Below are 16,908 nucleotides of genomic sequence, written 5' to 3'. Positions count from 1 at the left end.
ATAGTGACAAAGTCCATGTATAGCACGGTTCAAATTTTCCCTCCCATGAGGACAGAATGGGATGTCAGCACCTGCTTACAGTGGGCTTTTCCATTGCGGGGTGGGGAAGGGACAGAGTGGGAATGGCTAGACAAAAATGTTATGGACTAGTGCATGAAAAAGAAGTCCCAGAGGTAGGAAACCTCAGACTGAAGGGTGTAGCATTCCCTATAGGTAATTCCTTCCCCTTTGCAATCAGCAATTGCAGTTTGATTATCTGAGAACTAAATAAAAATGGAAGAGTTTAAATGGAGAAGGGAAAAACCTAGAATTACAGAAATAAAACTATTACCTCTACCATGGCTCCAACAAAACAGGAAAAAAGAAAAAAAGTTGTTTATATGTTTGGAGCTCCATCTTCTGGTTATGAAACAGGATAGAACTGAAATGTGATATTAGTCATAAATGCTAAATGTATGGACAGGAATTCTGTTACATATATGATCTCAATTTATTTTGTTCTGCCCAATAAAGTAGAAACTCTTGAACTCAGAAATTAAGGCTTTTCACGATCTGGCTTCAGCCTCTTGCTTCATCCCCACCCATTCATCCGTTTTAACAAGCATGTACTTAAGCCTACCAGGTAAACAGTACTTGAGAACTCTGTGGGAAGTGCAAACCCATGAGCTTTGGCACCTGTTTTCAAGGAGCCACTCTTGAATTCACATGCCATCAAAAAACACGTTGGTTATTTTAGCATAACCACACAAATGGTACGTGAATAATGCTTCTCTCCACAAATGAAAACTTGACAGAAATGGCTAATTTTCCTTAGACAGGCACTCCAGTCATAATCCTCTCTTCTTTCTAGAGGTAACCATAGTTGTAGGCTTGTGGACCCTTCTGGATATTATTCAAACTGAGATACACTTACATATACTCACAGAATTTTTTTGGTACTTCTTGTCTGCTTGAGTATGGGTGTATTTATATATGAGTATGTTTTATACAAGTAGTAAAATGTTATACCACTGTATGCAATTGCTTTTTACCCTTAAGAATACATCTTAGGGATTTACATATGATATTATACATGTATCTAGTTTATTTTTTTAATAGTGACATAGTATTCCATAATATTTCTATCTCCTTTTGAGGCTTGCTCAAAGTTACAAACAATGCTGTGATAAACATTCTAATGCACGTGGGTATTTTCTAGGATAGATGTGGAGAAGTGGGATTTTTGGCTTGATAGACTATTGCCCTCTGAAGTAGCAATTGTAATGGAAGGGCTCCTTCTCCACATCTCTTTGTCCACATATCTGCCAACACTTGATATCATCAGACTTTAAAATTTTCTTTTGGTCAAGAAAGAAAGTTTTGCTAAGAACTGGTATTTTGTTATTTTTACTTTTATTTCCCTGGTTGTCCATCTTTTTATGTTTACTGATCATTTCATCTTCTGGGAATTGCCTCTTATTCTTTTCATGTTTATACCCTTGGGTTGTTTTTGTTTATTTTGATGTGTTTATTTTGATGTGTTTTGTTTATTTTGATGAATTCTTTGGATATTCAGGATAATAGTTTGTTATATATATAGAAAATATATTTTCTGGAGTATTTCTCCTTTTAAAAACATTGGCCAAGGGTGGCATTTATAATATATAGGTTTTAATTTATCAGTCTAATTTATCAATCTTGATAAAGTAGATATATGTTCCTTATATATTGTCATGCATATATATGTATGTTGTAGCATGTGTCACCTCCTCACTCATATCCCCTTGGACCTTATTGCTATGTACAGCTATTTCAGCTATATCTGCAAATATACACATGCATAAATTTTTTTTCTTCTAGTCTGTTGGTATGTTAAAGCTTTGTCTATGTTATCTTTGTCATAGAAAAATTTTTAGTGGGATAGGGGGTTCACAGCATATTTTTCAGCATTTCTTCTGTACCTAGTACAGTACTAGGCACTATGATATAATGGGAGGAGACCATAAAAGAAATTTATGAGGTATTCACATCTTATACAGGAATTCACATTTAAGAGGACAAATGAGAAAAATATATAACTTTTATAAAACAAGTTAGTAGAAGATTTATTTGAAAAATTGTTTATGAAACTACTAAATGCTGTGGAGGAATGAAAAGAATGTGTTGGCTAATCAGGAAAATTTACAGAAATAGGTAAAGATTGAATAAAAATGAAGATATGAGGATGATATTTGGCAAAGAGCAGTAAGCAGAGGACTTCCATTGGTATGAAAAAATAGTACAAGGTCAAGAATTAGCATGTTGTATTCATGTCTTCATGAAGAGTGGATGGGCTTTGGGAAGGCTCTGTAAGGGACATTTAATGGAGGGGGTGGCTGTAGGCAAACTTGGAGGCAGGTGAGTTGAACTTGGGAGCTCTATTGGACTAGTCTTTGGCAACTCTTTGCCTACTTTGGCACTTCCTTCAGACCTATCCCTTCCTCCAGGCAGTCATCATGTGTCTCATTGCCAGCTCTCACTTAGGTACATGCTCATTCAGGTGTAGATGATGATGATTTAAGATTTAGAAAGCAATTGAAGGGTGGAGTTAGAAGAAGAGGAAGAAAGATTTTTCTACATAAAATCTAAATGTGAGCAAGGGCACAGATGTGAAGTTTTATGGATAAGGCAGAGAAAAGACAGTGGTTTCATTTGGCTAGTGTCATAGGGTTCCTAATATTTTTGTGAGGATCTTCTGTCAATATGAAAAAAATCAGTAGGCCCCTACTACTGCAGTAATAGTGACTGCATTATTAGTATCTTTTGGTTGACAAAATATATAATGATAAAATATACTTTAAGTTAATGATTTTTTAATGATTTTTTCTCATTTATTTATTCATGAGAGACATAGAGAGAATAGGCAGAGGAAGAAGCAGATTCCATGCAGGGAGCCCGATGTGGGACTGGATCCTGGGACTCCAGGATCATGCCCTGGGCCAAAGGCATGTGCTTAACCGCTAAGCCACCCAGGCATCCAAGTTAATGTTTTAAAATAAAGTGTGTGTGTGTGTGTGTGTGTGTGTATTAGAAATGTTTACAAGACATTCATTGAAATTGTGTGGATTCACAGACCCCTTTACATTACTTCAATACCTCCCAGATCCTTCACCCACAGATTGAGTTCTACTGGGCTAGCATAAGGTTTCTGTAAGGAGGGTCATTTTGTAAGATATTTTCTCATTCATTGAATATATATATATATATATATATATATATTTGTTTTTTTTTGGGAGACACGAAGACAGAGACAGAGACAGAGGAAGAGGGAGAAGCAGGTTTCCTACAGGGAGCCTGATGTGGGACTCCATCCCAGGACCCTGGAATCATGACCTGAGCCAAAGGCAGATGCACAACCACTGAGCCACCCAGGTACCCCCATTGAGCAGATATTTATTGAACTAAGGCCAAGGTGCTCTATTGGACTCTGGGAATATAGCTGTGAAAGAAACAAAACTCTTCCTGCCAGACATTCTTCTAGTGGCAAGAGACAGACAAAAATAATACATACAGAACTATAACATTTCAAATGGTGTTAAGTGTAATGGAGAATAGAGAGGGCCTGGGTAAGCTAAGAAGATTGTTACTCAAATAGAATGGAGAGAGAAACTCTTTAGTGCAGTGACATTTGAATAGACCTTTGAATGCTTTAGAGCCATGCAGCTCTCAGGCAAAGAGCACTCAGGTCAAGGGAACTGCTCTTGCAAAGGCCCTGAAGTGGGATCATGTTCCTTGTACTTGAGTAATAATAAGAAGAGAGATATGGCTAGAGTAGGGTTTAGAGAGTTGGAAGATTATGATAGAGAACAATGTCAGAAAGGTAGTGGGAAGCCAGCCACATCATATAAGGTCTTGCAGGCCATTGTAAGTGCTTTGAATGTTATCCTATGTGAAATAGAAAGAAGCAATTGGAGAGATGTAATTAGAATAGGGACATAATCTGACTTATGTTTTAAAACTATCACTGTGGCTGTTTATGAAATAAATTATCAGGTAAGGGTTGAAGCAGAGAACCAAACTGAAGAAATCCAGGCTAGAGATTGTCAAATGTTTCTGATTGGTTGAATAAAATTAAGACTGAGAACTGACCCTTGGATTTGGCAACGATAAGGTTACTAAAGAGTGTATACACAATTTTGTAGGCAATAAACAGCCTTTGAAGATTTTATAGGGAAGTGATATCATCAGCATTGTGCTTTATGAAAATCTGTCTGTTGGTAGCAGTAGATGAGAAGGATTAGATTAAATCGAAACAAATCTGTACATTTTAGATGCCCATTTTATTAAAAGAGTATGGGGTAGCAAAGGTGGGAATGGAAAAATTGTTTCAGAGTCTGAATTGAGAGAATTAGACAATTGAAGAAATATAGGAAGAGGTAGAGACAAGAGTCAAAACTAAATTTTTAAAAATTCTATGATTAGGAAAATTATAATTCCATTAATAGAAATGTTCAGGAACAGAGGATGATATCTTTAATCTTGTACATCATGGCTTTGAAGTTCTAGACATCTGGGTTGATCCCAATGCTTACCTTTCAATTATTTTTTTTATGATCTTCTATCAGCAGTCCCTCCTTTGAGACTCCAGAGGCACTTGGTGAATCATAATCTTCTGACTGGCAGAAAGTCAATTCACATTTTTGGAGGTCTTGGCAAATGGATCCTGGAGTTCTTCAGAATAAACCTTTGTTACTTTGCTTTGTAGTCTATATTGATGATTCACACAAAGTAACAATCTTGCAAAAAATTCCTTATTTTCCTTTATGTGCTAACTTTGAGGTGTCATGGGAAGTTTTGGTAAAGATGTCTTTCAGAATGGAAATGTAAGTCTAGAATATAGAAGGGTGATGAAAGTTGAAGATTAAAATGTGAGAGCCAGGTGCTATCAAACTGGATAAGAATTGCAAGGGAAAGAATGTAAAAAGAGAAGAATATTAATTGTAGGTGCTGGAAGAATTCTATACAGTAGGAATGTCAATTTCAAAAATTGGTAGGGTTGGGAGAGGAGATGTACATTTGAAAGCTACTGAGATTTTAAATGTTCTTACCGCATGAAAGAACTGTTAATTATGTGATGTGATAGAGGTGTTGGCTAGTGCTATGATAATCACATTGCAATATATAAATTTATAAAATAAACATGTTATATACTTTAAACTTATATAATGTTTTATGTCAATTATATCTCAGTTTTTAAACAAATTGACAAAAAGGAAAGAAAATAAACAAAAGGTATCAAGAAAATTCCTCAAAGTGAAAATTTTTGTTTAGTCAGTCATCTTCATGGACCATATTGCAGTGGACAATAAAACTCAAAGCATGCTAAGAGTGGTCTAGTGGTGATATAAAGACAAATAAACAAGATTTATGAAATTTGAAGTAGTCTGGAGGAAGTTTGAAGTAGTCTGGAGGAAAAAAGAGTAACAGTCCTTTTGTGAAAGTCCAGGACCTGGGAAAAATTGAGAGATGGGGAAAAATAGGAGGGAATGGAGTAGATGTTGGAGTGGAAATGGGACAGGAGCTAGGACTGCAAGACTGCAAGTGAGATGATCAATGGTAAGTTTCTGATTGTGGGTGTGACTTTGGACTTTTAATCACATCTCTTTGATTTTAGGATATCATGGATAATGATATACTGTCCATTTAATAAAAGCTTTTCAGGACAAAATATGGCAAGATATTAAATGTAGGAAATAGAAAAATTCCAAATACATTAAAATGGGAAAAATGCACCTTTGAACAGAAATAATTCTATTTGAAACCTTTGGCTATGCTGTGCTGTGATATACTATACCCTCTTATCTCATGTTGTCACTGAAACTTCAATGAAGATGTATGATCACAGTTATATAGATCTTATTAAATTGCTTTAGGGAAATTAGTGGGAAGTATTCCATGTTGAATCAATACAGAGTAAGGCTAAGGAAACACTCACAAGAGATGACGCTTGAGAATTCAATAGAAGCAAGAAATTTGAAGAAGTGACTCAAAATAATGTAAACATTCTTAGAATGTATGAAGATATTAGGCATGAGGTGGGAGATATTCATTTTCTACCATATGGTAAGATAAGGATTCTTAACATTTTAATTCATATAACATATTTAAAAAATATGTGACAATGGAAAAAGGTGATGACTATTTTGGGGACATTTAGTTTGTAAACATGGGTCATGACACATTTGAGGAAGAACAAAAGGAATGGACATGAGAAAAGGAGTCATCAAAGAAGTAGAAGAAAATAATCTTGGGATGCCTGGATGGCTCAGAGGTTGAGTATCTGCCTTTGGCTCAGGTCCTGATCCTGGGATCCGGGATTGAGTCCCACATCAGGCTCCTTGAGGGGAGCTGCTTCTCTATCTGCCTGTGTCTCTGTCTCTCATGAATAAATAAATAAAATCTTTTAAAAAAAGAAAATAATCTCTGTGATTTTATATCTGGACTGGTTAAGATGTCATTAAATTTGTTGACCTTTAAAAGTCTCTACAGTCCTGTGATGCAATGACCTACTTTTTTTTTTTCGAAAGGGATTAATCATTCCAAAAACTATCTTTACTTTCAACTCAGGAGAATGTTTACTTTATGCTTTGGAGGAACGAAATGGATGCGAGTCTTCTTTACCGTCCCTGTAAACCTGTTCAGATCACAAATTTCCAAATTGATCAAATTGTTAGGGAAGTTGGCAGAAAAGTTCAACAATGTACTTTCTGAGTGAAATACAGTCATCATTTCATTCTCTGACACAATGTAATGATGAACCCTGTTGGTTAGTTTCTTGTAACTGCCATGGAATTTGTTCTTTGCACAGTAATGTGTGTGTGCATGCATGTATATTTGTTTGTGTGTCTGTTGTGTTTTCCCTCTTAAGACTTCATTTTCTTTGAAACTATAGGCCCACAGCTTATAGGTAAGCTATGGAGGGATAGTATGAATTTACCCCAACTAATTGCAAGAGAATTAATTCCTGTCATCATTGAGGACCTCCTATTTCCTAATTTTCTTTCTGCTACACAAGCAAGTGGGCATTAGGATATAGAACTTAAAAAGATATTAAAACCCTTCTTCATACTCTGAAAAAAAAAAAAGAACTTAAAAAGAGCTTGAAGAAGAGCCCAATGTCACACAATAAGATGATATTTTAGTTTTATATGTCAAAACAATATATATATTATAAATAATACCTTGGTTCAGAAATATATAAAATATTAATATGTACTTATTATCATATAAATATAGCTGTATACTTAGTTGAAAATTGTTGAGGATTGTATATAAAATAGCACACACCTCAACATAGTGCACATTTGAACTCAAGAAACATCAATTGAACTAAATTGTCAATTTATTGTTTAAATCTATGAGATTCAGGTTACTATTGCTAGTTTCACTCACAAAGAGTAAATTTTCTTTTTTTCACGGTGTATGGTTTCAAATCACTGCAGATTGAATCTTTATCTTCATATTAAAATATAAAGATTTGGGGTGTTTACTAGAGATATCTTGTTTTTATTATTATACTAATTTTCTAATCAGTTTATATTCTTAAAAGTTTTAAGTAGTTATTACAGAAAAAAGCATATTGCTCTAATAATAATAAGTTTCCCGTGTTTGCTTTGTAGATGTAATACATAGATTTAAGTTGTTCTGAGATTCTTATTTGACCTAATGTGTATTCATAACTCTTTTAGTTGTAGTAACATAGCTTTCATTTTGCATATCTAATAAGGTCAACTGATGACTCAGATTAATGATATTACTTTATGCTTCTGTAACATCTTTCATCTGCAGATTACTAAATACTTTTTAAACATTAACTAAACATCACTATACACCTTAGAAGAAAGGTATGTATTATTATCTTTTCTGAGGGAAATCGATATAGGGGGCTTAGGTGAGTCAAATATTAGATATATAGAACCGAATTCTATAGGATAAGGTACTAATAATGCTTCTTCTGAGTCCAGAAAGAGAAGCATAGGTGTAATTGCTACAAAATAACCAATGTTAATGGGGGAATGTAAATTTCAAGAGGCCCAGAACCCTTTGTGAAATTAATTTTGGATATTAGGTATTAAACTGCAGCTTCTGGTTATGATAGTGTATATCACCAAGTACCCAAATTTATCTTTTTCCTGATGAAGTGGGAGATCAGGTTAGGATTACTGCTACATGCCTGAACTCAAGAACTCTAATAGAATCATATGACCTGGGTGTTATTGCACAGCCTTGATTTCAAATGAGCTGATGTGCTTCTCCCATTAGTGGATTCAAACTATTCTTGTTGTGTGACCTGATTTTTTGTTTGAGAATTGAATTACCATAACTATTATGGCTAGTTTTAAAGCTTTGTTTCATAAACCAAAATGAAGTGAATATTGAGCAATTATCAGGTAATATGAGTGTTTTGGATAGCTGGCTTATCAGTTGTAAATTTCTTTCAACTGCTAGTAACACAGATAGGAATCCAAAAAGATGGGATTCTATTTTTCTTTCATAAAGGAAGGCTGAAGGGATCCCTGGGTGGCTCAGTGGTTTAGTGCCCGCCTTCAGCCCAGGGCATGATCCTGGAGTTCCAGGATTGAGTGCCACGTCAGGCTTCCTGCATGGGGCCTGCTTCTCACTCTGCCTGTGTCTCTGCCTCTCCCTCTCTGTCTCTCATGAATAAATAAATAAAATCTTAAAAAAAAAAAGGAAGGCGGAAGAAATATTTCAGGTTTGTATGGGGTGTCCAAAGTAGCATCAAGGACCCAAGATGTTTCTCTTTTTTTTTCTACCATCCATAATATGTGGTTTCTATCCCTGAGGTTGTCTTAGGAACCAAAATGGTTGCTAGGGTTCCAGACATCACGTACACATGTTCCAGGCAAGGAAGCGGGAGGGACAAAAATATTCTAGTTGTCTGTCTTCTCTAAAGGCCCACTTAACATTTATCAGCAGTCCTTATTACAGGGGAGGTTAATAAATGCAGTAATTTAGTTGGACATATCACTATTTGGAATAAAATCAAAGTTTTATTATTAAGGAAGAGACTAAGATGTTGAATAGTTTGGATAATGCTATTGGCTATAGCAAGAAATCAAAATCAATAATTAAAGCAAAACAAACCCTCTTTGGACTATGAATTATATGAGTGGCCTTTTGTCTTGTTAATATTGACTGAACAACGGACACATTTCCACTTCATTTCATGATCTAGAGGCACAGCCAATGGGTGTGTATTTGTGGTCCTGGCAAGAAAATGGCCAAACTAACAAGATCATCAGGAGAATTTTTTGGAATCAGTCTTGCCGCATTTCTCCCCACCCTGAGGCCTATGTTCTTGGTATGCATACAACTCAGCCACTGATGATCATAGGTAGAGCCAGGACAGTGTAAATCTTCTTTTCAGTGTTTGATTACATTAACAGAATACAGATCCACTTTGGTTTTGTGCAACTTTCTGTCTTGTGCTCTCTGAGTATGTCTCTCTGTGTGTTGTTATCCCAAGGTCCACTTACTTCGCTGTTAACTGGATACCGATTGGGAGGAGTTTAAAAGCATAGACGGTAGCTAACATGCTTGAAAGGAGTATTTCACTTTACAAAATTCTAATTGCAAAAGGATGTGGACATCTAGTAGTAATTATTTTTTTTAAATTTTTAAAAAAATTGTTTCAAGAATGCTTAATATCTAATCTCTTAGCAAATTTGGTTTACACAATATAGTATTATTGACTATAGTTACCATGCTAGACATTAGATCCTTAGAACTTACTTATTTGTAACTGGAAGTCTGAACCTTTTACCTACTTCTTTCCATTTTCTTCACCCTCCCCCCAGCCCCTGGCAACCAACTGTTCTACTCATTGTTTCTATGAGTTTGACTTTTTAGAAAAAGATTCCACATATAATTGATACCATTCTCTCTGGCTTATTGAACTTTGTCTTTCTCTGTCTGGCTTATTTTACTTAGCATAATACCCTCAAGATCTATCCATGTTGTGGTAAAATGCAGGATTTCCTTTTATTTAAAAGAATGAATAGAATTTCATTGTGTGTGTGTTTGTGTGTGTGTGTGTGTGTGTGTACACCACATTTTCTTTCTTTTTAATGATGTTATATATATTTAAAAAATTTTTATTTTTAGTTGAAATATAATTGACAAACAATATTGTATTAGCTTCAGGTGTGCAATATAGTGATTTGACAACTCTATATGTTATACTATGCTCACCACAAGTGTGATTAACATCTATTGCAGTGAAAGTTATTTATGATATTATTGATTCTATTTACTATACTGGACTTTTTGTCCCTGTGACTTATTTATCTTATAACTGTAAATTTGTACTTCCTTTTTTTTTTTTTAGTTTTATGGTTTTATTAACACAAATATGACATGCACATAAGCTGTCTATTCATTTTCTTCGCTATGCAGCCTGGCATTGGGATTGGTGACTCTGATGGCCAGCTGGGCTGCTCTTTCCATAATGGCTTTGCAGTTTTTGGAAGATACATTGTGAGCAATCTCTGCACATTAAGATTTGTTGCACATCAGCAGCACCTCAAGCTCCTTGATATTGTGGACCAGGAACTTCCGGAAGCCATTGGGCAGCATGTGCTTTGTTTTCTTGTTGCTCCCGTAACCAGTGTTGGGCATCAAGATCTGGCCCTTGAATCTTCTGCCTACCCTATTGTCAATGCCTCTGGGTTTCCGCCAGTTGTGCTTAATTTTGACATATGGGTCTGACTGGTTGCGGATGAACTTCTTGGTCCTCTTTTTAACAATCTTGGGCTTCACCGGAGGTCTGAGGGCAGCCATGATGCCCAGCAATTGATGGCTGCCTAAATTTGTACTTCTTAATCCTTTTCACCTATTTTGCCTATCCTCCTACCACCCTCCCTCTGGCAAACACTAGTTTGTTCTCCATATTTACGAGTCTGTTTCTGTTTTTTCTTTGTTTGTTCATTTATTTATATTTCAGATATAAGTAAAATCAAAATCAAATACAGGGATGCATATATCTTTTTGAATGAGTATTTTCATTTTCTTCGGGTAAATATCCAGAAGTTGAATTTCTATATTGTATGGTATTTCTATTTTTGATTTTTTTGAGGAAACTCCATACTGTTTTCTACAGTTGTACCAATTTACGTTCTCACTGACAGTACACGAGGGTTCCTTCTTCTCCATATCCTCACCAACACTTGCTATTTCTTGTCCTTTTGATACTAGCCATTTTGATTGATGTGAAAGGATACCACAATGATGTGGTTTTGATTTGTATTTCTCTGGTGATTAGTGATGTTGAGCATCTTTTCATGTGTCTGTAGGTTGTATGTCTTTTTTTTTAAAGATTTTATTTATTTATTTATTTATTCATTCATTCATTCATTCATTCATGAGACACACACACACACACACACACACACACAGAGGCAGAGACACAGGCAGAGGGAGAAGCAGACTCCCTGTAGGGAGCCCACCATGGGACTCGATCCCAGGACCCTGGGATCATGCCCTGAGCCCAAGGCAGATGCTCAATCACTGAGCCACCCTGGTGTCCCTGTATGTATGTCTTTTTGGAGAAATGTCTATTTAGGTCCTCTGCTCATTTTTAAATCAGATTTTTTTTTTTTTTATGTTGAGTTGTATGAGTTCTTTATATATTTTGGATATTTACCTCCCATTGAATATATCATTTACAAGTGTCTTCTCCCATTCAGTAAGTTGCCTTTTTATTTTGTTGATGATTTCCTTTGCAATGCAGAAGACTTGTAGTTTGATATATAATTCCACTTGTTTATTTTTGCTTTTGTAACATTTGCTTTGATATCAATTCAAAAAACATCATTGCCAAAACCATGTTGAAGAGTTTAAATTTTCTTTTAGGAGTTTTATAGTTTTAGGTCTCAAATTTCAGTGTTATAATCTATTTTGGATTGATTTTTGTGCATGGTGTAAGGGAGTGGTCCAGGTTTTCTTTGCATATGTCATGCAGTTTTCTCAACACTGTTTATTAAAAAGATTATCCTTCCCCCATGCATGTTTTTGTCTCCTGTGTTATAAATTAATTGACCCATATATGCATGGGTTTATTTCTGAGCTGTTCTTACACTGATCTATTTATCTGTTTTTATGCCGATACCATACTGTTAGGGTTACTATAGCTTTGTAATATAGTTTGAAATCAGTAGGTGTGATACCTTCAGTGTTGTTTTCCTTTCTCAAGATTGCTTTGGCTATTTGGGATCTTCTGTGGTTCCATACAAATTTTAGCATTTTTTTCTGTTTCTGAAAAATGCCATTGGAATTTAGATAGGGATTGCATTAAATCTGTAAACTGGGGACACCTAGTGGCTCAGTGGTTGAGCATCTGCTTTTGGCTCAGGGCATGATCCAGGGGTCCTGGGATCGAGTCCCACATCAGGCTCCCCGTAGGGAGCCTGCTTCTCCCTCTGCCTATGTGTCTGCCTCTCTCTGTGTGTCTCAGGAATAAATAAATAAAATCTTAAAAAAAAAAATCTGGAGATGCCTGGGTGGCTCAGTGGTTGAGCATCTGCCTTTGGCTCAGGGCATGATCCTGCAGTCCCGAGATCGAATTCTGCATGGAGCCCGGTTCTCCCTGTGTCTCTGCCTTTCTCTCTGTGTGTCTTTCATGGGTAAATAAATAAAATCTTTTTAAAAAATCTGTAAATTGCTTTGAGTAGTATGGACATATTAATAATATTCTTCCAATCCGTGACCTCAGAATGCCTTTCTATTTGCTCATGTCACTTTTGATTTCTTTTGCCAACATCTTACAGATTTCAGCATACAGATCTTTCACCTTCTTGGTTAGGTTTATTTCTAAGTATTTTGTTCTTTTTGATACAATTGTAAATAAGATCTTTAAAAAAGTTCTCTTCCTTATAGTTCATTGCTGGTGTAGTGAAATGCAGCTGACTTTTGTATGCTGCAACTTTATTGAATTTATATACTAGTTCCAACAGGATATAGACATCCTAAGAGTTGTGAGGTGATATCTCATTGTGGTTTTGATTTGCATTCCCCTGATGGGTAACAATATTGAGCACCTTTTCATGCACCCATTGGCCATTTTTATGTCTTCTTTGGAAAAATGTTTATTTATTTATTCATGAGAGACAAATAGAGAGAGGCAGAGACATAGGCAGAGTGAGAAGCAGGCTCCCTGCTTGGAGCCTGATGTGGGACTAGATCCCAGGATCCATGGATCATGCCCTGAGCCAAAGGCAGATGCTCAAAACCTGAGCCACCCGGGCATCCTAGGCTGGAATTCTTTGTAATGGGATGTCATCTTCAAAAAGTAAATAATAAATTCCATATTTGATGTAAACATACACTCAGGTGGACTTTGATTTATGGCAAGAAGGTAGTTTATTTATTTATTTTTTTAATAATAAATTTATTTTTTATTGGTGTTCAATTTACCAACATACAGAATAACACCCAGTGCTCATCCCGTCAAATGCCCCCCTCAGTGCCCGTCACCCATTCACCCCCACCCCCCCTCCTCCCCTTCCATCACCCCTAGTTCGTTTCCCAGAGTTAGGAGTCTTTATGTTCTGTCTCCCTTTCTGATATTTCCCACACATTTCTTCTCCCTTCCCTTATATTCCCTTTCACTATTATTTACATTCCCCAAATGAATGAGAACATACAATGTTTGTCCTTCTCCCATTGACTTACTTCACTCAGCATCATACAAGAAGGTAGTTTAGAGACACATTCTGACATAATGCATATTTAAGTGCACCACAAATACCAAGAACTTTGCTATCTTACTCTGAGTGCCGCTTTGGTGTTCAACAGCTGACTCTATTTAGAAACACAGTTAAAGGGCTGAAGAAAGTTTGGAGTTTATTTATAGGGCAAAAAGAGGGGTTAATGTTGGATAAGAATGATATTTGGAGCTCAGAGGGTCCTTCTAATTGTAGCTAGCCTAAATAAGCTCAGGCAACAATAAATAGTATGATGTACCCTACATATATGTGGTGGTGACTTACAACTGAGAAATTCACCCCTATTTTATTATAAACTTTTAACACGGTAGGGTTGTTGATAGGTCAACTCTCATTAAAACTTTATTCTTTGTTTACTTAATGTAGACTTGGAAGCTTAAGGGTCCTCGTTTGAATGAAACTCATCTCCATTGTATCTATGCCCATGGACTTCTACATTCTATTTGTCCAGAAGCCACAACTTTTCATGGCACTCAGTTTGTTGAAGTTTTAAGGGTATCCAAAAATAATTCCTCTGTTGTTACTTCCTTGGAACGTAATTAGAGGTAGAAATAGAGTCAAGTAGATGAAACAAAAATGGGGCTCAGTTTCATGGTAGCAATTATTTTCTTTGGGCTGCACCTGGAAGTAGGCAGCCCTTCTCCTGGAAACCAGGGTGCCTTGCTTGGTAGAGGTAGTCTCTTTTACCCAAGGTGACATAATTTATTGTCCAAACCAAAATACTTTAGAGAGTTAAAGGAGGTGCTGGTAGGGTGAAATGTCAGAACTGTTCAGGGCAAATTATGACATGAGGTCATTGACTTTTATCTCATGACAATAGTCAAAGTAGAAAGCACACCCTCTTCTGACAGGCAGACCTGAGAGGAAGGGGAGGAAGCCTATTGCACAGTTTCTTCTCCTTAACACACTAATCATATAAATAAGTTCTTCACTTTCCCCTCCACACCCTGGGAGAAGTGAGGGATAGCCCTGGAAGCCAGCTGTGCTCATGGAAAATCCATCCTCAAAAAATTCATAGAAGAGTAGAGTTTTCCCATTAGGTCTGCATCTAATATTTACATAGTCAGAGGAAGGACAGAGTAGGGGTGCTCTAAGCACAGGGCTAGAGGAGTGGTGTGCAAGAGCTGATTGTTAGCCTGGCTTCTCAACTCCACATTCATAAATACTTGGTAGATTGAAACTGGCCATGATGGGAGTATATATACCATGGCATGGCATGATATACATTATTTGGCAAAGTACAAATAATGGCCTTATTTTGTCTCCTCTGGCAGAGCTATTTGTTAAAGATTCATCAGCCTACCACTTGGCCCTGGACTAGTTTTATTTCTTCTGGTTTATGGTTAATACCTCCTCTTACCCTCATCATCTAGTAGAGATGTTCATGATCAGTGATCAAAGGCACACTTTTCATTGCCGTGAAAAAAACCCTCCAGCTTCTGCACATCTGTATGCCTATCAAGGAAGTAAGTACTCCATTGGGCTTGCTCCCCATAAACCCAAACAGCTGCAGCACTGTGCTGTAATCCTCTGTTCTAGAAGAACCAAGGAACCTGAGGATGGATCTTCCATTTGGTACTAAGACTGGCCATTCGGTGCAGGCCTTCCTAGTTCCTTGCAAAGATTACTGAGATGAAAAGCATAAGCATCACTTTGATGCTTTTAGAGTCTTCCAGGTGTTGACAATGAGAAACAGGCTTGTTCATGGGGACCTAAATTCCTGGCAGTGATATTATCAGTAAAGTTGCAGAGTACCTGAGTTTTAGAAGTTTAGAAGCTCTGGATATGAGTTCTGTTTATGCAAATTACAGCTGTGGAACTTCGCAAAATATATCTTGTTTCTTGGAGTATCCTTAAAGTGGGTACAATAATCTCCAATTATAAAATTTTGGGGATAAATAAAATAGCATGTGAAAATGAGTTGTAAAACATAAAGAGTGATGTTAACATAAAGTGTAAGCATTATCAGGAGAGTATATATTTTGTGGAAAAAGGAGAGATAAGTTATTTCTGATGTTTTAGTTAATTATTTGTAGGACAAGAAACAGCTGGATTATCCACAAGGCTGATGAAGCCTGTGTGTAGCCCTCTAGCAAAGGAATATTCTTATCTTTTAGAGGAAAGAGTTTGCTATCTTTTCTGATTCCCTCAAAAAAAATTAATCATCATTGGAAAAGTAGGAACTTGTTGGATATCTTTGTTTATTTTATAGTTAAATGTTTTAAAATTGTGATTTGGAAAGGAGTTGGGTATTGAATTAAAAAATTACTTAGAATTTCTAAAAAATTGTTCAACCATTGAAATGATTTCTATTTAGATTCTTATACCTTTTTAAAATTTTTAATTTAATTTTTATTTTATTTTTTTAAGTAAAAGAAATAAGCCCTCACTGGAGCCCAGTGAGGTGCTTGAACTCACAAGACCAAGATTAAAACCTAAGCTGAAATCAAGATTAGGATGCTTAACAAACTGAGCCACCGAAGTATCCCTAGATTCTTGTACCTTTTAATGTCTTAAAAAGGACTGACGTAAAAGGAAGCCTTCAGAGGCACATTTTGTGTCATGTACTTTGTGTAGAACACACAAGGGCTATGTTTTCCCCCATACTGCAAACAGATCCTACATATAAAATTACTTTAGTGTCATAGGCGCTTGTGAAATGCAAAATAAATTATTTAAAGATTTTAACTGGAATTTTGTCTTTTTCTTTTTTTAAAGAACATAAGGAAAAATTAAATCTTCCAGGTTTGAGACTTTAAGATAGGCGCTTGTGAAATGCAAAATAAATTATTTAAAGATTTTAACTGGAATTTTGTCTTTTTTTTTAAAGAACATAAGGAAAAATTAAATCTTCCAGGTTTGAGACTTTAAGTGTGATTTTTTTCAGATGTATCTTGGCCTCCCTCTAGTGGTTGCTGAGGCAAGCTGAACCAAAATCTAGGGCATAATACTCATTTTCTTTAAATCAAAAATATAATTGTGAACATTTAAGCCTCAGTTTATTTATTTTTTTAAAGGTTTTATTTATTTATTCATGGGAGACACACACACACACACACACAGAAAGGCAGAGACACAGGCAGAGGGAGAAGCAGACTCCATGCAGGGAGCCCGATGTGGGACTTGATCCCAGGACTCCAGGATCACA

The 16,908-nt window shown here is 36.1% G+C and overlaps 1 long non-coding RNA gene and 1 pseudogene across 3 annotated transcripts in view; one reads left to right on the top strand and one right to left on the bottom strand.

The window, feature by feature from the left end:
* LOC144304290 (uncharacterized) overlaps positions 1-16,454 on the top strand; it is an 84,960-nt gene extending 68,506 nt beyond the window's left edge. Inside the window, exons 6-8 of one of the 3 annotated variants that reach the window (XR_013371208.1) lie at positions 3,255-3,390; positions 15,035-15,226; positions 16,131-16,454. This is a non-coding gene — a long non-coding RNA (uncharacterized LOC144304290). Of the gene's footprint in view, positions 1-3,254; positions 3,391-4,583; positions 6,388-15,034; positions 15,227-16,130 lie in introns of those variants that run through there. The other 2 variants (XR_013371209.1, XR_013371210.1) reach the window with 2 other exon arrangements.
* On the bottom strand, positions 10,352-10,836 carry LOC144304087 (large ribosomal subunit protein eL32 pseudogene; annotated as a pseudogene).
* Positions 16,455-16,908: the final 454 nt, after the last annotated feature.

The sequence above is a fragment of the Canis aureus genome, chromosome 33, assembly GCF_053574225.1.
Source record: "Canis aureus isolate CA01 chromosome 33, VMU_Caureus_v.1.0, whole genome shotgun sequence".
NCBI classification, from domain to species: Eukaryota; Metazoa; Chordata; class Mammalia; order Carnivora; family Canidae; genus Canis; species Canis aureus.
The sequence above is the reverse complement of the archived record's forward strand: the minus strand, read 5'-3'. Positions and strand labels throughout refer to the sequence as shown.